Source organism: Lissotriton vulgaris, chromosome 9 (assembly GCF_964263255.1).
Source record: "Lissotriton vulgaris chromosome 9, aLisVul1.2, whole genome shotgun sequence".
In the NCBI taxonomy this organism is placed as follows: domain Eukaryota; kingdom Metazoa; phylum Chordata; class Amphibia; order Caudata; family Salamandridae; genus Lissotriton; species Lissotriton vulgaris.
Genome location: NC_141697.1, coordinates 115,230,021 through 115,254,794, shown reverse-complemented (window position 1 = coordinate 115,254,794; position 24,774 = coordinate 115,230,021).

Below are 24,774 nucleotides of genomic sequence, written 5' to 3'. Positions count from 1 at the left end.
TGAAGCATGGGGTATTCACATGACCCCGGTTAAAATCCCCAAGTACCCATTGATTCTCAAACAATGTGAGAATGCTGTGAGAAGTTGGCCTGGCATATGCTGTCCACTAGTTATAGTGGGCCTCTTGTACCTGTCCAAACAACCCTTATTGATGATAGGTTTAAGACAACCTTTATTGAAAGCTACCCTAGTGGTGCTATGAAGAGCAGCCTTCAGGCTAAGTCTTGAAGAACTGTAAAACAACTTGGTTTACCAGATTATAACCTCTTAAAAGACCAAATGAAAGGAGAACCACACCAGGTCTATGTAATATATATGTATTTATTATTAAACACTCTCTACTAGCCTCTTTATGAGATTAGAGAACCAGAAACATAATATCAACACAAGAGAACTTCAGTAAATAGTACTATATACAATGTGCCCCCATTCAGACTGGGCTCCCAGTCAAGTCGTGGTATAAGAACCACGACTTGACTAGATACAGTGTCTAGAGCACGTAGAATCACTGGGACCCCAAGGAACCACCCAAGGTAGTGATACAGGGGACCCACTGGGGACGCGTGCAGTGTGTGAACACAGCCCCGAGCTCCGAACAATCCTATGGGAAAATCGCGGTTGGAAAATTAAAGATTAAGGACACTTAAGGGAGGCCTTTGAGCAAACCCTTTCAGATCTAGAGGATTCTAGGGCCAGCACCCATGGAAGCACCGGAGTACTCCTGTTACCTCACCCAGGGATGCTGGGTGCATAGGTGTCAAATGGTGTCGGGAATCATCCTCGTTTTCAATGGCAATCTGCAGCAAAGTGCTGCTGCTATAAAGAAGAAAAGTGCCTGGTGTGATCCAAGCCCGGATCGAAGATTTGAAGAACCTGAAAGATGAGGGGACAGAGTGTGGGTCACTTGTCAGTGACTAGGGGCACGATAGACGAATGCCAGCCGATGACGGTGCTTCAGGTGTGAAGAGGTGAAGATTGACTCTGCAGCCACGGGGACCAGGAGATGTCGAGGACAACCAAGATCCAGATTCAAGCTGTCCCACAAAGGATGTCGAGTGCTGGAGTGTCAGTGCTTGGATTGAACACAACAAGCCTTGGCAACAGCAACCCACGCAGGAAGAGTGATGATACTCCGGTGCGGACCAGCAAGGTCCTGGGGAGCAACCAGGGAAGCCCAGTCAAAGTTAAAGTTGCCTTCACAGGGACCCACCAGTCGATGGACCAGGGATTGCGAGGGGACCTCGGGAGAAAACACCAAGGGCCAGCTCACGGAACACTCGTGGAGTGTAGGCCGTCAAGCTAAGGTGAAATTGCTGCGCAGGGTCAGGGCTACAAGTAACCCAAAGCTCAACTACAGAGGTTGCCTCAAAGCTGTTGCTTCTGCAAATGGTCATGGTGTCCAGGGGTTCAGGTTGCACAGTCTCCACAAGGGATACAGGCCTCAGAATTGTTGAGCACACAGATCAACCTCAGCGACCACAGGAACCCACCTCCTGTGTTGCAAAATTCTTCAGAGTCCTCAGGAGCTTCGGAGATGCAAACCGGATGAATGTGTATTTGGTGGCTGCCAAGTAGGGGAGTAACTCCTTTACTCCAAGGGAGAATCTTCCATCATCTAGCGCAGCGTAGATCGTTAAAGTACTTGTTTCTGGAGCAGAGTTTAGTCCAGGTAATATCTAACGTCCAGTAGTCAGGGGTTCCTCCTTTATACCCAAGGAAGAGGTGGGACAAACTCTGGGGACCCACCTATTGGAGGGTCAGGATAGAAGGGTGGTTGTCCAGTTTAGTGCCAGAGCAGGGGGGGTAGCCCCTGCAACTGGTTTGAGCTGGACTATGCACAGGGACACCAAATGTGCCCCCAGTGCAGACATCAAAGCACTCTTGGAGTGCACCCACCCAGCCCCAATACATTAACACCTGTCTGGAAGGAAACCTTTTGTCCAGGCCTCCCCTGCCAGAGTTTCATCCAGCAGCAGGAGGCCAGACTTGTCTCTGTGGCGGAAGCATCCATTTTGTGATGCCAAGGTTCTGTTAAGCTGGTACCTGTTGTACCAGTGTAGTCACGTTTCTCCCTCTAGGAGGGTGGAATCATATCTCCCCCACCAGGACTGGCAGGGAGGTATAATTCCAAGGTGTTTGACACCAAACACAACATGTTTTCTTGCAGCCATTCGAAAGTTAGCATTTACCGTGATGTTATAATCCACTTAAGATTATATGGTCTGGCTGCATCACAGGACAACCCCAGAGGATAGATTCCGAAGGCTGCAGAGGGGCCCTGCTCATGCATGGGCACCCTCTCACACAAAATCCAGCTCCCTGCATTTAGGATTGATAAGGCCTGCCGGAGGGGTTTATACGTGCAGTGATATAAGGTAGATATAGGGAACCTATATCTAAGTAAGGGGTGCATACACCACCTTACACAGAGTGCTGTAGCAGAACTGTTGTTTCATTTTGAGTGGTCTCTTAGGGGTGCATAATACATACTGCAGCCCCTGAGAGGCCTATGGGGTACGTATGCCCTGGGTATATAGGCTACCATATACTAGGGACTTATAAGGGTACCCCAGAATCCAATCTGTGGTGTACCTAAAGTACATACAATTATTTTAGAGAGGAAGTAGCTAGACTGGGGTCCTGAATAGCATTGCCCCAGCCAGACTAAAGTCGAAAAACAGCAAAAAGTGGGGGTAACTATAAGAAGCAGATCCTATTCTCCTACACGAATATGTGATGTTTTTCTGCATACAAATACCCCGCATACCATCACTCCACAAAAAGGATCCCGCAAATACTATCACTCCGCAAATTAACACAACGCTAACTTTTACAACGAATATGCCTTTACCACACATGCCTTTACAACGCAAAGGCATGCATGTTAAAGGTATACTCATTGTAAAAGTTTAAAAGGTAAGTAAGAGTACCCTGCAAAAATCACTAACCTACACTACAAATACACTACCCTACACTACATAAACACAACCCTAAAACCTAAAACACTACCCTACACTACACATACACTACCCAACTCTACATAAACACGACCCTAAAACCTAAAACACTACCCTACACATACACTACCCTAATCCCTTAAAAATTAACGCCCACCCCAGGCCCACTCCCCCTTACCTCTCTCTCTCCTCATTGTTTCTCTCTTTTTCTTCTCATATTTTCCCACTGCTTCTGCTTCCTGCATCACGTCCTCTCTCTGTCAGGGGTGGTGCACGTCGATGTGAGGAAACGGAAAAGCCTGATTTCTCACAACGACGTGGAATGGCCAAATTCTTTTTTTTTTACTTCGTATGTGCATTTACCATACATACCTTTGCAACGATTTGTGTTGTAAAGGCATGCGTGATAAATTCACATGCGATGTAAAAAATGCGGAGTAATGGTAAGTGGGGTAGGGGACAATGCGGAGAAAAAGTATGCGAAGTCAAAGTCTGCGTAATAAAAAAATTGTTTTAAAGGATATTTACCCTCCTACACATGCCACAAACCCCAACAAGATAGGAGCAGTTTAAGCGACCTAAACTTCATTCAATTCCCTGAATTTTTGGCTGACAAAGACACTCATCAATATGAATATCGCCTGCAGAAGGACCTCAGACAACATTCATCTGTCATTGCTTCATCTATTGGAGATTGTGCAATATCCAGGGGCCACCTGCTTTTTCCTATTAGTATGGGACCCCTAACAATGACAAAATGCTCTCAGCCATGTCATCCACCTCCCATTGGATAACATGGCTAAGAACTGGTCTGGGCAGGTGTTAGTATTTGGAGATATTTGCGCTTAGCGCAAATATTTCCAACGCTACGCCTGCCTTGCTAATAGCCGATAGCGACGTAGCGACAGCTTTCAGTCGTTAACTGGTTGGGTACGCCCACTTTGCATGTCATTCGCGATAAACATCGCTGACATGCAAAGCGGGCCCCAAACCACTCGCTATCGCCTAAAAGCGGTCGCTAACATCAGTTAGCGACAGCTTGCTAATAGGGCGATAGAATTATCGCCGCTTAGCGACAAAAAACGGCCGCTAAATCGGCGATAATTGCCTATCACCCCCCTTGGTAATATGCCCCTGTGTTCTCAGGGCTCTGAGTGGCCGACATAGCAGTGACTAACCAACAAAGTTAACCATTCTAATGAACATTGAATAGATTACACTTGTTTTCATAACTCCAAATTCTATTTCTGTTGAATGTTCAAAATAATCCCTAGGAAGGAGAGCAGCCACAATCCTCAACAAATTTCATTATACTTCTAAAACACAAGGCACTATAATCTTCCAATCAATCTGTCTGAATGGACACAATCTAACTGCAGTCGGAGGCTGGTCTGGAACAGCCATCTTTCACTCAAACTACAGGTATTGGAATAACAAGCTTTTATCAAGTCCAGCTTACATACGATGTCCTGACCAGAATGGAGCAAGGGCGACTAGTTGTCTGAGTGGGAACTGTGGTCGAAGCAACTCTCCTCTATGTGACCTCTAAGTTACTTCACTCTACTCCTCAGAGAGCTTCACCATTCCTTTTGACAAAATGTAACTGGCTTTTTGTTGAAATGAAACAACACTATAGGAAAGCCTTCAGAAAAGTATAAGTTTCATCTTGTCCAATTAAGTGTGGGAACCACATTAAGCAGCTCAAACACCAATGCACAGCCACTACAGAAGGGCTCAAATCCACTCAGCAAGACCAGGCCGAGATAATGACATTATTACTATCCTGTATAAAGACACTTGGACATGGATCCTTTTGGCCTGTAAGGAAGTAATCTCCCCTAAACTTTTCAATAAAAATGGCCTAAAACAGGGTAAGAAGCTATTATTGTTTTCTCTATTCATTTCATATCTCTCCAACTATATGAGTACTTCCGACAGCCGAACTCCTAAACTGAGTGTCACAATAGACTTTAAATTAACTTTTTCTGACCATATATACATATTTTAAAATATCCAAAAGATTGAAAAGATTCTCCAACACTTACAGCAGACGAGCAATTACACCTTAGCTTCTGGTCCTGAATGCTAAACTTCTCCCACTCCTGGTTTATGCCTCAGTGATATTTTCAGCCAAACAGATTAACAACCATAATACCATTTACATGCAAACATTTAGGCTCTTACTTAACCAAATTCCTCCAGAGGCAATTCTTCATTTGGAACTGAACTGAAACTCTGTAAGTAGCTTGTACATGGCCTCCCTCTTTAACGTCACATTTGAATGCTGGTACGCACAGAATGACTCATTAGAAAAGGTGGATCTGCCAAATGTTATCTATTGATGGCCCAAAACATGGCACCTTCAATCTCTGCAAACTTTGAGAACTTCTGGATGACCACAACTTGCCCACACTGGCCCATTTATCTGTCTTTCAAAGATGCCTGAGGAGAAAGTACTTGCACCAATCTTTCATTGAGAGCAAAGTAATAACAAGTATAGAAACCATGAGCTACTGTTTCTCGCTTCCGATGAATAAGCAAACTGATATAATTCCTCAACCTAACCTACCTCAGGCTTGACTCCTTGAAAAAACCTATTACCTCATTCTGGCACCACACTTAGTCAATGAATCACACACAAGCACAGTGACTCAGGCATCTGTATTTATTGAGGACTTGTTTACAATAAATTCACTTCTACATGTTTTTTATCAATATTTGTAATTGATTTTTAATACATTAAGTATGTATTCATTCAGTTAAGAGTATGAGAAATATGTAATATGTAATAATACTCTTTTATTTGCCTTTATGAATCGACTCCTTGAAGGACTCTTCTAGATGGTAATTAAACTGACCACCACCCCGGTGTCAGATACCCTGGTGGGAGGCTAGGAATCTCAGAGTCCTTGGCCTCCTTTTTCCAAAGTAAAGTCAGGGACATCTTTGACAAATTTGATACCAATACCCAAATTTCAATAGCACCTTCGGAACGCAATAAGTCATCTTTCAACAGCTTTGAATATCTATCAATTGATAGGGTTTTTCAACTGATAGCCAACACAAAATCTGACTCCCCTTCTGATCCCTACCCCCCACACATAATGCACTTTGCTCCAGTCAATTGCGACGGTTATGACCAATGTAATTAATGCCATGTTTACCTCAGGTGTTTTTCCAACACCGTGGAAGAAGATCATGATTCTTCCTGTTCTAAAGAAGGCAAACCTGGATCCTAAGTTCCCCTCAAATTATTGTCCAATATCTAGACTCCCGTTAGGAAGCAGAGAAGGCAATGAATATACAACTGTCCGCTCATATAGAGACTAATCCTCATCTCGACAAAACTCAATTTGGATTTAGAAGCGGTTTTAGCACAGGATCAGCGTTTATTGTAACTGCAGGAGAGATCAGATCATCCGTTTATGCAGGGGTCAGAGCAGCTTTGATCTTATTGGATCTGTCGCCAGCCTTTGAAATGGTCAATCACAGTTGTTTGATGGATCGGTTGAAGACTGCCTGGGTAGGAGGCATGACCTTTGCACTCATTCAGTCCTTCCTGAGTAACAGTTCTCAATCAATCAATTTTAAAGTTTTTACATCTCTACCTTTCATGCTGCCATGCGGGATCCCTCAGGGCTCATCACTGAGCCCAACCCTGTTCAATGTTTATGATTCCATCCTTGCTAAACTAATAAAATCATTTGGGTTCTCGCTGGTAACCTACGTGGATGACACCCCAGATTGTTGTGTCAGATGCTGACGACATCCAATCCACGGCCAATAGAGTTAACAACTGAATGAGGGAGGTCAGCGATTGGATGAGCATTAATTGCCTCAAGTTGAATTCCACTAAAACGAATGTCATGCTCGTCTGGAAAGATACATTATTTTTGTCAACTTCTTGGTGGCCACATGGGCTGGGGGACCTTCCTAAACCAACAAGCATTAAAAATGCAATAGGTCTCGCCTTTAATTAAATTAAAGCCATTTGCTTTGCTGATGGTATTGTATAGCAAAGCAAATGGCTTTAACCTAATAAAAGGCGAGACCAATTGCATTTTTAATGCTTGTTTAACCTGTACTTCTACCTCTGTTGACTGGCAAGGCAACCCTGTTGCCCCAGACAACCAATAGTTGCTGTCGCGGGAAACCCTGAAAATTCAAATGATGCGACCCCTATTGGGCCACTGACTTTGGCCGGCCTAATCCAGCCCGCTCCTGTCTTTGGGACCCGTTGGGAGTGCGATGAGGGCCCTTGTCCAGACTCTGTGATAGACGGAAAGCCCTTTTTCTGTTTAGGTATATTTCCAGTTGGTGCATCAAGGGTTGATATGCACAAACAGAATAGGTTAGTTTATCTATCCCTTTTTCCATCCGCTCTTAGAGACTTAAATTACAAATCTGAATCCTAAGACTGGTTCGAAAATAACTTAGGGGAAAGTCCTTTGGCAGTCTTTATTGTTTGATTAGGAACAGTTTATGAGGCATATCATTTTAAGCTCACCATAGTAATCTCATTTGCGATATGACAGTTTTGTTGCTGCTGCAACTGTGTTGAATTTATTCCTACCGCCAGTGCGTTAAATGGGCCAGTACTCATCGGTACTGAGTACCAGCACTTCTTAGATTTATCACTCTGAGTACTGGCACTTCTCTACTTTTGTGGAGAGTACTAGAACTCATGAAAGGGTGCGCTCATTGCCCGTGCTAGTGAGCAGGAGTGGAACATGTCTCTGGCAGCCAGCCAAGGCGCCGCTTCTGCAACCCCGACCTGAGCCCCAGCTGAGCTCATTTGAATAATGTCCAAGTGCTTACCATCACGTGTGCTTGACAGAGCAGGGTCCGTTCAGGCCCTGTGCTGTCAATCACATTCACACTATCCTGTGCATTCCTGCAAGCACAGGAATCATGTCAGTGCCCTGGCAATGGCCATCAGGCTACGGCCAGTCCGACCCTGGTAGCATTTAAAAAAGCCTTGGTAGGTTAAGAGAAAAGATCGCTTTTATCATACCTTAGTCTTTTGTGTGTCTGCTATGTTTCTGTGTATGCCTGTTTTTGTAAGAAAAAAGTGAGAGAAAGAGAGAGAGAAACCAGACACTCTCGGGAGGTATTTTAAAGTAAATGGGTTACACTTTGTTTTTACATGTCTGCTTGGCAACAAAGATTCATACATAACGTAAAAGGATGGAGGGAGGGAGGGTGGGTGAGTGAGTGGATGGATGAGTGAGCAAGGGTGGAGGTATAAATTGATAGATGAATAAATAGTTGGATGGATGAGTGAAAGCATGCTTAGGTAAAAGGGAGTGGAGGATTGGATAAAAGGGTGGATGATGGGTGGATAAGTGAAAGATTGGATGGATGACTGAAAGGTCGAGAGGATGGATGAAAGGGTGGATGATAGATGAGTGAAAGGAGGTATTGAGTGGAAGGGTGGATGGAATAAAGGAATGTGTTGAATGATGGATGAGCAAAAGGATTGATGGATGAGGGAAAGGGTGGATAAAGAGATGGATGAGCGAAAGGATGAATGGACAGGTTTGGAGATGGATGGGTGGATGGATAGGTTTGGATATGATGGGTGGATAGACGTAATGGTGAAAAGCTGAATGATTGATGGAAGACTGAATAGACGATAGAATGTAAAGTTTAAATGGTGGAAGAGTAAGAGATATCTTCTGGGGAGGGTCATGATGAGTTGCTTCATTTGCTCGGTGCCATAAGAGATTTTGTTCGACGTGGGGGTATTTTCAGTTTCTTCCTACTAGCGTGCTCAAAAAGTATTGTGCCAAACAGCAATTAACTGTATGACATTACCAAGGTGAAACTATTGCAAAAAAAAGGAAATGTTAACATATTATCGTATTTCTCTTTCATTTGGTGTAATGAGTTAACCTGCTTTGTTTAAATAAAACGTCTCACGTGTTTGGTGTGTGCTGCCAGTAATATAGAAGTTAAGTATCATCGGGCCCGATGTAGGTGAAATAGATTTACCCATTTTCAATTACCGTATTTTACTGATTCGGTAATTAAAAATCGGCAAATCTATGGGGTGGACATGTAGGTATTCCAGAAGTGCTGGAATACCGAATCGGATGATTTCGGTATTTACCGATTCGGTAAATACCGAATCGGTAATGCCCATTCATTCCTATGGACTTTGAAGCCCATAGGAATGAATGGGCATTACCAATTCGGTATTTACCGAATCGGTAAATACCGAATTTCACAAGGGTGCAGGGGGTGTCACTTTGACACCCTCTGGCACCCCCAAAACAGTCTTGGGTGCCTTGTGGCAGGCATACATGCCCTAAGGGCAGGTCTGCCTGTCACATGGCATAGGTGTGCATGCAAACATGTGCATGCACACCGGAATCGGTATTTTACCATCAAATTGGATTTGATGGTAAAATACTGATTCGGTAAGGCCTTTGGGACTCGGAAGAGTCCCACCTACATCTGGGTGGCTCACATTTGGTAAATTTACTGATTTTTTATTTTACCGAATCAGTAAAATTACCGAATCGGTAATTTTACTGATTCGGTAAAATAATGCCCCCTACATAGCGATCACCTACTTACCGATCGGTAACGGCCGAAAATACCGATTTTCGGCCGTTACTGACTGACCTACATCTGGCCCATCATGTCTTGCCCTTAGCCCCGCTCCCCTCACTACACCTGTAGCTCATTTTGATGAGTACCTGCACTTCATTTTTCCCATTTAAAGCACTGCCTTCGGCATCTCTTACCTGAGGCCCCCCTGTCATAGCATTTCCACATAAGGTATTGGCTTTTTTTAACAGTTTCAAGTGCCACAGAGGCTTTAGAGTAAGCCGCTGGCAGTGCCGTCAGAATGATTCATTTGAGGGTCGATGTGAGGGGCTCTGACTCCTTCCTTCTTTAAAGTACTTGACATTTTGATCCCCCATCTTTGGAAGAATAGCCTGGGCCTATTAGATATATTTTTAAATCAAGAACACACGAAAATCAATAAAGTTATGTAAACCTCAGACCTCTCTGTTTTAAACCTTCTAATATGTGGTGAAAGTCTCTATCAGTCGTTGAAATCCATTAAATCAATGTTTTTCAGATATCAAGAATCAAATGTTAAAGAAGCCCCCCCCCCTTTTATAGTCTTTCAATAAACCAGACTTAGGTTAGGTAGTCAATGTCCCCCGCAGACATTTTAAGATTCATAAAAGGAAATCATTCCTGTGCTCCTCCCCTGCCCGTCCTCTCACCTGAGAACCTCCGACACGGCTTCCCCGCTGCCAGAGCTGCTCGCGCTGGCGCCCTTCCAGGCTAGAAGGATCGGAGGATTTGACTCTTTAACCGTCGATTAGAGCAGCTCCATTGCTCACAGGTTAGAGGTGGGCTCCCAGTTCTCAGGGTGAAATGATGCTTGCGGGGTCTGCTTGCTCTCGACTTATGAGAGTTCATTTAACTGTGGGCTGCATATTTCTTGTACATTTCATCCACTCACCTCCGCTCACGCTACTGATTAGAATCCAGTACTTAGTAAGAGAACATGAGGCAAAGTGTAGTCAGAGTCCTCGGCCCGATTCACAGAACTAACTTAAGACAAAATCCTAAACTTATTACTTGCTTGGTATTCACAGAAGGCATTTACTCATTTTGATATTCACAGAAGGCACTTACTCATTTCGGTATTCACAGAAGTTATGAGTCCAAACTTTAGGACTCCTAAATGCCTTCTGTGAATACCGAAAATCTTAAAGTTAGGATTTTTCCCAGTTTAGGAATAGGAAAGTTAGGACTCCTAACTTTAGGACTCCTAAACTGAGAAAAATCCCAACTTTAAGACTTTCGATTTTCACAGAAGGCATTTAGGAGTCCTAAAGTTAGGACTCCTAACTTCTGTGAATATCGAAATGAGTAAGTGCTTTCTGTGAATACCAAAATGACGGTAGTATTTGTCAGCCTGGAAGTGTCTCTAGGCTGCTTCTGAGAGGTACAAAGAGGCAACTTATAAGGCGAGCATCAGAAGGGCATTTAAGTGCCTCCAGTCTCTTGGTGCCGGGAATATTTAAAATGTATGGGATTAAAGGCAGATTAAAAACAGGGGAAGCAGGGCCCAATAGCGCTAAAAGGTTGCAATCAGCGGGGGTAATGGCAGAGACCTAACAAGGGCGGAGGGACAGAAGATAAGCACGCAGAGACTACCTTTACAGGCGGAAAAAAAAAAAGCTGCGTGCACATCTTTTGTCTCGTCTGTCTCCCCGCATGCACGCTGGAATCGTATCGATTCCAAAAGTCCTCTGCATGGCAGAGCAGTGCATGCGCTGCTTTTCGCCAGGCCGAGACCTAAAAAGCAAGGTGAAGAATCTAGGGGAAATGATCGACAACAGGCTTCTATTTAACCGCTTCGCTGCAGCCAGAAATCCCCCAAGGTGCTGAGGAATTTTATGCCTGTGCAGTTCGGACGGCCCCCGGTCATCCTCCGCACAGGCCCACTGTGACGTCAGTTGGCCAGGGGAGTCCAATGCATGGAATAAGATAAAGATCAAATTAATCACCTGGTCTCCTCCTCCTTCTATATTTTAAACCCTTAGCTGCGGCGGCTATTCCGCCGCAGCGCTAGGGGGGGGGCACGGTGCTCCCTCGGGTGGGCTGTGCTTGTGACAGAACGGTTCCGTCATGGCCCTGCCCGCTTAATAGAACGTGCCGCACAGGCGCCGCGAGCGGGCTGTGACGGAACTGTTCCGTCACCAGCACAGCCCACCCGAGGCTCGTGACGGAGCGGTTCCGTCACCAGCACGGAACGGGTTAAAAATGATCAAGAAGATCGCTCATCTGCTCTCCTTCGATCTGCTAAAAATTGTTGTCACATCTCTAGTACTGGCTCGCTTACACTATTGCAATGGACTCCTCCAAGGCCTTCAAAAACGAATTTGCGATGTTACATGGCATGTGGTATAATGCATGCGATTACAATGTGGTCGTTTCTACGGCTTACTGTAGGGGGCGCACTGGATTTAGGAACAGTATAATTTACTATTTTAACTCCAGCGTGTGCAACAGTAAGGAAGGTGTTGGAATAGTAAATTATACTATACCTTTCCTTTGACCTGCCTTTCCGTTTTGGGAGCTACTGCTTGAGCCAGCCCTCGCTTCTGTGCGAGGAATAAAACGCCGGATTCACCTTTGCTTCTTGCCGGACCCGCTGCGCGGGTCCCGCTGCGCTGTTTGTTTGTGACTGGGAACCGCAGGGCTGCGAGCAGACCCGCAGGGCTGCGAGCTGACCCACAGGGACTCGATCTACCAGGAGTCCCTGCGTGTGGTCCAGACCCGCAACACCTGGGTCGCTCTCCCTGCCTGCCCCGCCCTCACCTCAGCAGATAAGGACCTGCTGCAACGTTGAAACGCTGGGATTTCCTTTGACCTGCCTTTCCGTTTTGGGAGCTACTGCCTGAGCCAGCCCTCGCTTCTGTGCGAGGAATAAAACATCGGATTCACCTTTGCTTCTTGCCGGACCCGCTGCGCGGGTCCCGCTGCGTTGTTTGTTTGTGACTGGGAACCACAGGGCTGCGAGCTGACCCGCAGGGACTCGATCTACCAGGAGTCCCTGCGTGTGGTCCAGACCCGCAACACCTGGGTCGCTCTCCCTGCCTGCCCCGCCCTCGCCTTACCCCGCCCTTATAACTGAAGTACGACACCGCTGCGCGGAAGCGCCCGGGGCGAAGCCCGGGCAAAGGGCGGGCCGTCTAAGGCCATCAAAGGACGATCAAGGACGGGACGGGCCACCCCTCTAACGCCTATTCTTTGGTAAGTGCCAATTTTTACTGTTGCTGCCAACAAGGACTTTCCCACTAACTTACGGCGTACTAGACATTGCTCCTCGTCCAATATACCCCTGAACAATCATGTCTTCGGATCATGCAAAATCCAAGAATATAACTGTAAATACATCGAAGGGGCCAGTAACAGGAACTATCAATCAATTCTTTAAAAGAGTCACAATCGTTTTATAAAAAGAAATAGCGGATACTGAAAAGCGCTTATCAATGGACCTGTTAACTGGAAAGCGCTCTTCCCTAGGTTTGATCCGGAAAGCCCGCTCACCAAATGTGAACGTCTCTGATTCCCAGACCTCCATCATTCCCTCCATTGACATTGATTCATTTGTACTTTTGGGAAATGAGGCGAGAGACAGATTAATTCATACACCCAGTAACGAACCAGACCCAGCCCCCGAAATCCTTCTAGTCAGCCCTAACACATCTAGACTATCTAGCTCCCCAATTTCTCTGTTTCCCCTCCACCCCCATTAGAAGAAATAAACAATCATCCAAAGAGACAACCTTCCCCCCCTCCTCAAGCACAACCACCATCTTGAACACAACCCCCTCACTCACAACACCCCCCATGCCCAGCACAGCGCAGAAAATGCGCACCACAACAGGACTTTTTCCTGAAATGGAGGCTGAACTTCTCTCCAGAATAGAGGTAATAGGGAAGGCACTTATGCTTCCTCTTCTGGAGAGAACAAGACTAATAAGCTCCCATTTAGAAAATTTGGGCAAACAAATAGAAGGTAACAGTGCGGCCATTACCAAATTATCACCACAGTTCCATAAACATTCTACACAAAACCCCATAGGCCAAAACGCTCTACCACTGGCACAACCATCCACCAGCAGTGCGTCCTTGAAATTTGGAACAACGCAAGGGAAAAAAGCGGTGACCAAAAGCTCAAAAGAATCAACAAATAATGAAAATCCAAAATCACTTAATAGCAATCAGGTAAAAGAGGGGGTGAAAGCAACTGCAAGGGGTAACAACATGTCAGGGAAGAATCCTGTAGAAAGAGCTCTCCCCATACCAAACACCAACCTTAATCCTCCTACAAACCCCATACCAACTAGAGAGCCGGGCGAGCAGTCACCACAGCGCTCAAAAAGTTTTAGACGCAGGATAGTTGATTTACCTCCTGAATCCGCACCATATACAATCATCATAGCAGGAGTACCAGAATTAGCTAAGGGGTCAGAGAAAACTATCACGCTTTAAAAAACTAAACTATCTACTAGTTGAAGCAGAATAAACCCCTTCCTGCTCATGTTAATGGAGAAATCCTGTCAGTAAGGCGGGCTGTCCGGGTGGGGTCAAGGCCGAAAGACAAAAGGGGGGATGTGATAATCATCAATTTTAAGGATCACAGGGTGGTGAGAACCATAGGTGAGTGGTATGAGGCTACAGGGGGGGACAACATTTCGACACATTATGTCAGCTACTTCTACCCACGGGAATTAATAAACAAGCCAATTCACCATCACATTAGAAGGCAACACCCAGAGCGGAGAGAAGTCGGCTATCAATTTACTCAGAATCACTTCCCAAACCAACCCCACCGCTACCTTATCCCCATCCTTATCAGAGTAATTTGTTTAGTAACAACTACCATCCAATACTCCCAGATTATAACATACCAATATTCAACCCCTTTTCAATGCTGAGTGGCCTAGAAGGTATAGATTGACTTGCCAGCAACCAATCTCCGCTGCAAGAACCCCATATGACAAAAGAAGAGACCCCTTTGGACGATACCTTCCTAGGCATCCCAGCTAAAACCTGCAGTCATAAAGGTCAATCCCAACTGACCCAATTGAATGGAACAAGTCTGAGGGAGGTGGAAGAGTCCATCAGACGGAATAAAACAAACATGACCCCCATTTTTACTCATAAGGAACCTAACATAGATTCAGAGATAGTCGTAAGAGACATGGAAGATAGGTCAAGCAAAAGACAGGTTCCCTCCAGGAGAACAGAAAATATCCAAATAATGTTCTGGAATGTTGCGGGTCTCCGAGATAATATTCTGGATGGAAGTATCTTAGACTTTGTTAAAGAATGCCAAGTCCTGGCCCTTCAGGAGACTTGGCTCACGAAAGAAATGCACCTGATAGGCTACAAAACGTACTTCTCAGCAGGGATTGCAGGAACCCACGGAAGACCTAAAGGTGGGCTGGTAATTTATATATCAAACACAATACCAAGTCTAGAAGTCACAGTACTCAGTCTAGAACCCCACTATCAAATCGTAAAGCTGGTCTTCAAGACAAAGAGGACAATAATTCTTGTTAACTTATACGATAATACAGGGGAAACGGAGAGAACAAAAATGCTGGGGGCCCTTTGTAAGAAACTGACTAGTGGCACGAGACTAACATTAGGGCAGGAACCCGCAAGCATTGTCTGGGGAGGTGATTTTAACCACCATCCCTGTATGATGCTTAACAGCGACGTTTGTGGGATGAGAGGCGATTCAGAAGCTCAAATAACCCACTTTAATCATTCAGTGGTGGGTGATCTGTTAAATGAAACTATGTCTAGCTTGGACCTAGTCATGTTAAACCAAATTAACCCCTTAACTGGGAAACTGGACCCAACCTACCTCGGCAGGGGCTGTGAAACAACTATTGATTATATCCTCATCACAGCGACCCTAGTAAATAGGACCACAAACTTCAAAGTTAAAATGAATACGTTGAGCGACCACTCAGCCCTAGCCTTTGAACTAATCTTGGAACAAGGCCGGCCACTAGCCCAGACTATAATGTCTACCCTTACCCAGAACAACATACAGCTCACAAAAACAAATGGCTACACCTTGGGGTGGGGAACAGATCGATCCTAATGAGCTGACAAATAAGGTTGTAACTGAAGCAAAACCTGCAATATTGAATTGTTTAGACCTTGAGGCCAGTGAAGAGAAAGTTATAACCCATTTTAAACTAATATTAGTTAAAGTAAATGAATGCCTTACTAGGAATCAGAAAGGGTTTAAGGAAAGAAAAAAAGGTTGGTTTAACCCAGATTGTACCGCTGCCCATAGAAACTTAAAGAGAGCATTATCTAAAACAACAAGAAACCAGGAGGAGATTAGGAATTTGAGGAAACAATACAGGCTCGTGTGTAAAGCGCGAAAAGAAGAGCTAAAAAAGGCCCTATGTGATCAACTGCATGAAAGTTCACTCAATAAAGACAGCGATCTGTTTTGGAAGGTGGTAAAAGCACCTTTCCTGACGGACTTAGATGACCACCCTAGCATAGAAGTGGCTATTGAAGGCCAAACCTGGGTCAATCACTTCGCTAAGATCTTTGGACAAACCCCGGCAGTAGCCCCCACAGGTAGAAATTCTAGCCCAAATCAGGATAAATCATTCCCAATTCCACTGGCAATCGAATTACATGAGGTAATTGCGGCAGTTAACACTAGTAAGAGTGGAAAAGCCCCAGGCCCGGATGGGGTACCGGTTGATTTTTTCAAATTTAAATTAGACCTGTGTGCCCCTATTATAACCAGGGTGCTCAACGCAACAATGAAGTGTGGCCTACTTACCTCATGGACACAATCAATACTGGTACCCATTTTCAAAAAGGCAATAGAGAGGAGGTGACTTGTTATAGACCTATTTCCCTCCTCGATTCTTCGGGGAAAGTACTGGGTAGAGTGGTACTCTAGCGTTTGTAGGACTGGGCAGACGATACCAGGACCCTCTCGGACATCCAGTATGGCTTCCGAGAGGGACTTGGAACACCGGAACAAGCCTTGAACTTGGCCCTTTTGTTGGGAAAATACGTGCCGGCAAAACGCGGGAAGGTCTACATGGTTTATGTCGACCTTTCCGCGGCTTTCGACTGCGTTTCCCATGCAAAATTATGGTCGATGCTGTCCAATATGGGAATAGATGAGGCTCTTGTGACTTTTCTAAGAGAACTTTACTCCAAAGCCTCTTCTAGGGTGCGTTTTGGAGTACGGGGTGAACTGTCGGAATCTTTTTCCGTAGAGCGTGGGTTCAGGCAGGGGTGCGTCCTTGCCCCCTTCCTCTTCTCCCTCTACACCAACGGTCTCGAGGTGTAAATGATGAGGGGGGGTTTGGACCTGCCCCGTGTGAATAATAGACTGGTGCCCGCCCTCTTGTACGCGGACGACGCGGTGCTCTTAGCACGCACCCCACGGGAGCTCAAAAAGTCCCTGAACAGCTATGCTAAATTCATGAGCGACCTAGATCTCCATATAAACATAAAAAAAACTATGTTATGGTTGCTGGCCAAGTCAGGAAACAAGGAAAAGCCATTTTTCTCAACAATGAAAAGCTGGAAACCACCCCCCAGTACCCTTATTTAGGGATTATGATAGACGAGAAGCTCAACTGGAGAGCAGCCATAGAAGCGCGTAAACACCAACTACTCCGCTCTATTGCTGCTCTTATGAAATTCGCCCAAAAGTTGGGGAAAAAGCCTCCAGTTGAATTACTCCAGATCTATAGAGCTAAGTGCCACTCTATCGCACTCTACGGGGCGGGACTATGGGGACATAAAAACACAAATGCCCTCCAGGTAGCAGAAAATATTTTCACGAGATTCTTGCTTGTGGTTCCAAAAAGAGTCTCTACTTTCGCCTGTCAAGCAGAACTGGGACTCCCACACATTGAAGATTTGGCTAAAATCGAACCCGTATTTCTTTGGCGCCGAATATGGGTCTCAACAAAAAACACTCTCACCAAAGCCATTATTACGGACTGCATGACTTTAGACAGTGCTGAAAAAATAGACTGGCTCATATACGTAAAAAAAACTTTTTACCGATCTAGGAATGGCGGAGTATTATCATAATCCTGAAACCATTGCCTAAATAACAAAAAAAGAACTAAAGGCGAAGGCTTTGATCCATTTCGAAGAGTTACGTATTACTGTGGAGATTAAGAAACCATCCGTACAGCACTCCATAGCAGCCAAGACCACCCTGGAAATGGAACCATACCTACCTATGTAAACTCACAGTTTGAACGTTTCCTACTTACGAGATTCAGGTTGACCTATCAGAGCAGTCAACAATGCACACCCTACTGTTTTGTAAATTTTACTCTGCACACCGTAAACTTTGGCTAATCCCTTTGCTCCAATCTTTTCATCTTAGAAGATGCCATCCTGCTATGCTTCGGATACAATTTTTAAACTCTGCATACGTTTGTAAAGTTGTTAGTACCTTTTTAAAATGCCTTTTTAAGCACAGGCTAAACCTTGAAAATAATAATCCCTAACCTTTCTGATAAAGTAATGATGATTTTCTCTCATAATGAATTTAATATCCATTAGCAATGTTAAAGTCTATGAAATGTTTGTATACTTTTATGGTTTTCTTTGTAATAATGAAACCGAATAAAGATTTTACTACTATACCTTAGTTTAGAGCGCCCGCTACAGCAAGTCGTAGAAACAACTTGCGTTGAGGAAATATAAATTTTATGGTCAAGTTATGTTCCCTAGCGCGTACCCCACCGTCTCCATGTACGAGTTAAAGTACATGTAACTTCCCTCCTGTACCAGCTATGAAGACGCAAATATATTTGCGTCCAACGTTAACATGTTCTCTTTCAGACCCACCATGAATGGGTTGAATGGTCCGTTCCTAAGTATGCTATGCCAACGTCTTTTTGTAGCGTACTTCTACGTTTTTCAGCTCTGGCTGAGTAGGCTCTGAATTTCTGCCACCGAGCCTCTTTCCTGGCTTCTGACTCGAAGGGCCTCTGCCCAGGCTGTCTCTGTACCCGTGAACTCTGACTTACTTTCAGCGCGGCCCTTCGCGCTCGGCTCAGCCTGCTGCCTGCCAAGATCGACTATAACCTTCGAGTTATCTGTTCCACTCCCCGAAAATACATTCCTGCCTGCCAGTTTCTGTAAACATTCCCCTCAGCTGCAGAACCAAGGGGCCGGCCTGTCTCCATGCAAGTAATTCAAGTAATTCATAGCCCTTGTTACCATGCTCCCATGGAAGGCCCGTGCCCCCACGCTTCTCATACAGACATTAAGGCGCTTATAAACGCACTCACAGCAAGTATAGAATAGCTTCTGCCCTAGAGACCTTTTCCGCCCAGATAGCTTAGTTCCTAAACATCCGATACCAGATATGATAGAAACACAAGTTGATCTGACATGCCAGACTTCTGTCTCTTTCCGTCAGTGTAAATGTCAAGTCCCCGTGCACCCTCTAGTCACACGTGCAACACACGTCATGCAGCTGCGCGCGCATCCAAGCTTCCGATTTCTGCTGACATTGCAACATTCCTGTTAGTGCCACCCCTTCTGTGACACTTACTCGTGACGTTTCTAGAACACACCTCTAGTTCACGCCTCTTGATTACGCACATGTACCACGTGTATACTGTTATCTTGTCTTCTCTCAGCTGTTACGCCTTCTATACTGTTTCCAATGGTGTAAAATAAGTATATAAGCTATGTACTGTTAATGAAATGTAGCGCTCTATCCCTTCTGACACCCCTGTGGTGGTCAGAACATGATATCCTGGCCATGACCATTCCTTTTCAAGGAATAAAACCCCTAAGAACTCTAACACCACGGACTCTGTCTCCTTCTTCTGATTTTGAGTTATTATTGATTAAGTACTTACCTGCATAGAAATTAAGAGAGTAAATTAATTATTTACGTCATTTTGGCGCCCGAACAGGGACCCCTCCCCCACCTCACGCGCCGGTTGGCGCATTGCAAGCTCTGTCCCCTGCCATCAGTTAGATGGACCATACGCGTACTGGCAGGATTTCCTGCATCTCCCTCTGACCCACGGAGGTGACGAAGACTGCGATCAGTGCCCAGACGAGGCGGTGAGGAGTGCGGAGGATCCCGACCAGAGCCTAGCCGAAAGAAAGAAGGTCCGAGGTGTCAAGAGGCCCACCAGGTTTCCGAAGTTTTCCGAAGTTTTCCGAAGTTTCCCGAAGTTTTCCGAAGTTTTCCGAAGTGTCGAGTCGAGTCCCGCTGAGTTTTCCGAGGCCTTCTGTTTTCCGTGCTTCCCGGTGAGTACCATTGCTGGGACGTATCTAGACGGGTTTGGGTACACAAGTCCGTTCTGCACTGTTTTTAGGCAGTGTATCTGTACTGTTTAGCAGTATATCTAGTATTCCGAATTTCTGAAATTCTGCACTGTTACACCAGTGTATCTGTACTGTTTAGCAGTACATCCGGTATAGGGGGGTAGTCATCTATGTCTCCAATGTCTTTTTTTTCATGTGATTAATGTTGTGGTATGAATGTGAACGTTTTATGTGCGTTATTGTGTTTTCTTGTTTAACCAGTTATATTCAGAATTAAGTATCAAGGATCGCGCACTCAGAATCAAGTAGGCAAAATGCCGTTTTTCAACAAATTAAAACAGATAGGAACTAGGAAAGGAATGTTAGAGGAAGAAATTCCTATTCCCCCTAGGGACACTCCAGGTAACTTTATGTATAACAAGCATGGCATAGATGCCATATTGTATCTAGAATTATGGACCGATTATACAAAGCACCTAGACGAGAGACACAGATGGCCAGTTAATGGAACATGGGATGCCGAGTGCATCGTGAAGGTAGAAGAGGCATTACGGAAAAAGAAAGCTAGACAATCTCAGAAAGACGCCATAGAATTTTGGCGTAAGGAATCACATAAACGTGCTGAAAGAGCACTCCGTAGAGAAGACAGACTTAGAGAATCAGATAGAGCTCAAGAAAATGAATTAGTCACTGAAGGAATCCGAGTAAAAACAGAACAAATAGATCGCATCCGAAATAGCCAAGTAAACGGCATGTATCTTATGGCCGAGGGTACACCTGACGCCATTTCAGAAATACCGAAAAATCTGCCGCCACCGCTGGTCCCAACTAAAGTAATGCATAAAACCACTAAAGATATATTCCTAAATTCCTACCTAGAAGACGTAGCTCCAGCTTACACCAATCTGCCTGTTCGTGCCCTGCCTACTGACAGGGAAAGGGGTGGCACTCCGCCCCCAGGTCATGTTCCGCCGGTACCGCAACAGACTTCTCCTGTTCCGCCAGCCCCGCCACTTCCAGCACCTAAAACAGATCTACCGAAACCACGTTTACCAGATCCTACTAAAAGACAAATTCAAATACAGACTGTACACAGAGATAATAGCCAAGCCTCCGCTTCAGGGGGTGCGACCGCGGGTCCTCGGACCCCGCCATTGACACACAGATTAAATGTCAGGGACATACAAAGTCCCCTCACGTTCAGGTCCCCTCACTTATCCCGCTTAGACGCATTCAAAGAAAACATTTCAGTTTGTAGATACGATCCAGTACCCGGTAAAGACGATCTAATGATATTGGCATCACTACAATTAAGATCTGCTACTGATATCTTGCTAAGCTATGTAGGAATGAAGGACCGTCTAGATAGGATATACGAGTTTGTACAGACAGGGAAAGACCCTGACAGTATCAAGAATGCCATGGAAAACCAGAAAGTTGACATACAAGCACAGATATTACGATTTTTCATAAATTGTCTAATAAGAGAACGAGATAGGCCTGGAACAGATCAGAGTGAATTAGATGCACTGAACAAGTGGGGTCAAAATATAGCCGATGGAAAACATGACAAACAGAATTGCATAGCTACTATGTACAGAAAAATAAGAAAAACAGTCATAGAGGTACACCAGAAAGAGAAAGACAAAGCTTCCTCTGAGGAGGAAGAAGAATCTGAAGAACCAGAAAAGACTGCAGGTACTATAGCATATGTAGGTAAGGGAAATTACCTTAGGAAGGGAATCCGTCCGGAAAGCAAGAGAGTTTTCTTCTCTGCCTTGACAAATCCGAATTCTGCCGAGCATCAGTTCCAGGAAACTGATAAAAGACTTCGAGACCGAGTTGGGTACCACGTACTCAATTCTATGGATGAACAAGAACTAGCCCGATCAGCTGTATCATGGGCCGAAAATGCAGACATATATAATGATGACACGGTGGCGCAGACATTTCTGAACCTATCCCCCGACGAACAGAAATTAGCAGGTGTATACATGATTCAGCACCTTCTTATCAAATACAGAAAACATTATTCTGATCCAGGTCCCTTACACGAGACACTAGAAGCACTACTCATGGATAGATGGAGAGGTTTAAGCACCAAATTAATTCAAATAATTCTAGAACAACGACACCGATATAATACCTTTGTAAGCTCTGAATATGTTCCCGCCCCGCCCCCAGAAAGGAAAATGTATCACATGCAACGCCTGAGTGGCGTTGAAAGTCAGAACCCCTTACGAGAAGTGCACCCTGTTATGGGTGCGGATCAACACTTGAAACGTGTATATGTACACACGCCACTGACTAAGTTAGAACTGTTAGAAATGAAGAAACTAGTTCCGTGTCATGATAAAGACCCTGCAGGTTTTCACAGAGAGCTTAAAGACATGTTACTGATGGGGGATTACACGTATGATGATATCATGAAAATGTTGAAGGTATTATTGCCCACGGGTATCTTCGAGAAGTTGAAGGAAAAGGAATGGGAGGTGGGGGAGGCAAAGATTGCATGGGCAGAAATAGAGGAAGAAGAAAGAAAACGGGTCCCAGGGGTAGGCCTTGGGGACAAAACTAAAGCATTACCAGGTTTGATAGTACAGGTCCTGCCCAGATTATTGACAACTAGAAAGGAAGATTGGGACGCGATCTCGTCCTGTAAACAGAAACATGATGAAGATACTAGTGACTTCTATTCAAGATTCGAGAAATGTTTTATTATTAATAGTGGCCTCAAACCAAGTAGCGAGTCGTACCCGCATCTTTTTGTGTCAAAATTAGTGGAAAATTCCCTACCATTAGTTAAAAACCGTGTATACAAGGTCGAGAGTACATGGCAAGCAAACACGCCATCGCAGATGTTACAGATGTTACAATATCACCAGAACAGAATTAGAGAAGAACAAGATCAGGAACAGAAACGTATGAAAGACACGAAGATGAAAATGTTAGTAGCACAGACGGTCCCAGCCGATAGTCACAGAAAAGGTACGACCCAGACAAGTCACACTGCAGCTCCCGTTAAAGGGACATGCAATTATTGCAAGCAGCCAGGTCACTACGTACATGAATGCCCAGTTCTGAAACATAACATAGCGACAGGTAAAACTAAAGAAAGACCGCACCCGCCTAGACAAGACCATAACCAGAATCAGTCTTCACAGAATACACAGAATACCCAGCCTATGCATGCTTCCTCAGCTCCAGCACAGACAGTAGCGGTACCACAGCCACAGCCCATTGCCGCGTCTCAGCAAGTCTCACAACAGATGTACCAGTATGCCCAGTCCGCATATCCAGATTATCCCCGATATACATGAAACAGCCTAGAGAGGGAAGGTGGCTTGCCTCTTATTGAGATTCCTGTAGATCAAGAAGGTCCTTATGTACACAGTCAAGTATTAGGAAAAGACAGAAAGTTTTTAATTGACACAGGGGCAAGTCGCACTACGATCAGCCATGATGAAGTCCCAGGGGCACCCCTCTCAGGCTCACAGAATGTTTCCCTTGGTTTTTCAGGTCAGCCTATTGTAAACGAGGTATCAGAACCAGTTCCCCTGGCTGTGGGTCCATTATCACGTGTTACAGACTTGTTACTCACGAAATCATGTCCAGAAAATCTGTTAGGAATTAAAACATTGAAAGCTCTAGGAGCTATAATCTGCTGTTCCCCGGAGGGAGTTAGACTCTTTCTACGGGATTTCAAGGGTCATTATGTTTTGCGAGAATTCGATGTCAGATTGAAAAATGTACCAGATTACTTGTGGGCAAAAGGCCCAACTGATGTAGGTTGTATGCACATTACACCATACCGTGTTACACTCAAAGCAGGGGTTGTATTACCCCGAATCAGACAATACAAGTTACCACCCGATGCTGTAGTGGCTTTACTGAAAATCATTGACGAGCTCATTGCCCAAGGAGTGGTCGTCGAGACCGACTCCAATGTCTGTAATTCACCCATCATTCCGATTCTTAAGCGTACTGCCGTACTGATCCCAATGCACCGCCAGTATATCGGCTGGTGATTGATCTTCGAGAATTAAATAAATGCATTATACCACAGTACCCTGTGGTCCCCGATATCTCATCCCTATTGACTGCCATTGATTCAGAAGCAACGTTCTTTACTGTAATTGACCTCAAGAACGCCTTCTTCAGCGTGCCTATTGATCCAGAGAGCCAATATCTCTTCGGATTCAGTTTAAATGGACGCAGCTTCAAATTTTCACGCGCACCTCAAGGATTCACAGAAAGCCCCAGCATCTATAGTCAAGCACTGAAAAGACAACTAGATTGTATTCAAATGCCAGTTAACACCGCTTTACTGCAATACGTCGATGATCTACTGATCACCGCACGAAGTGAGCCCGAATGTGAAAAAGCATCACTGACAGTTTTACATTTTCTGGCCGAAAAGGGACACAAGGTGTCTCCTTCGAAGCTACAATTCTGTGTTCAGCAAGTTGTGTACTTGGGTCACTTGCTGTCCAAAGTGGGGAGACAGCTCACTCCCGATCGCATTCAGTTAATTGTAAATATGCCGCAACCCCAGACACAAAAGGAAGTGCGGGCCTTCATAGGCCTCACCTCATACTGCAGACAATGGATTCCTCAATATGCATTCCTAGCTAAACCACTCATCCAGTTAACGACACAAGAGGCAGCAACTTCGACTGCCCTCCCATGGACTCAGGAACACACACAAGCTTTTGAAGAATTAAAGAAAGCATTATGCCAAGCACCAGTTTTAGCAACACCGTGTTACAGCAAACCGTTTACACTTTTTGTTACAGAACGTGATGGTACAGCGTTGTCTGTCCTCACCCAAGATCAAGCAGGTTCACATAAGCCTTGCGCTTATTTCTCAAGTACATTGGATTCAGTAGCCCAGGCACTCCCTGCGTGCTTAAAATCAGTAGCAGCAACAGCGTTAGCCATCAGACAAAGCGACTCAATT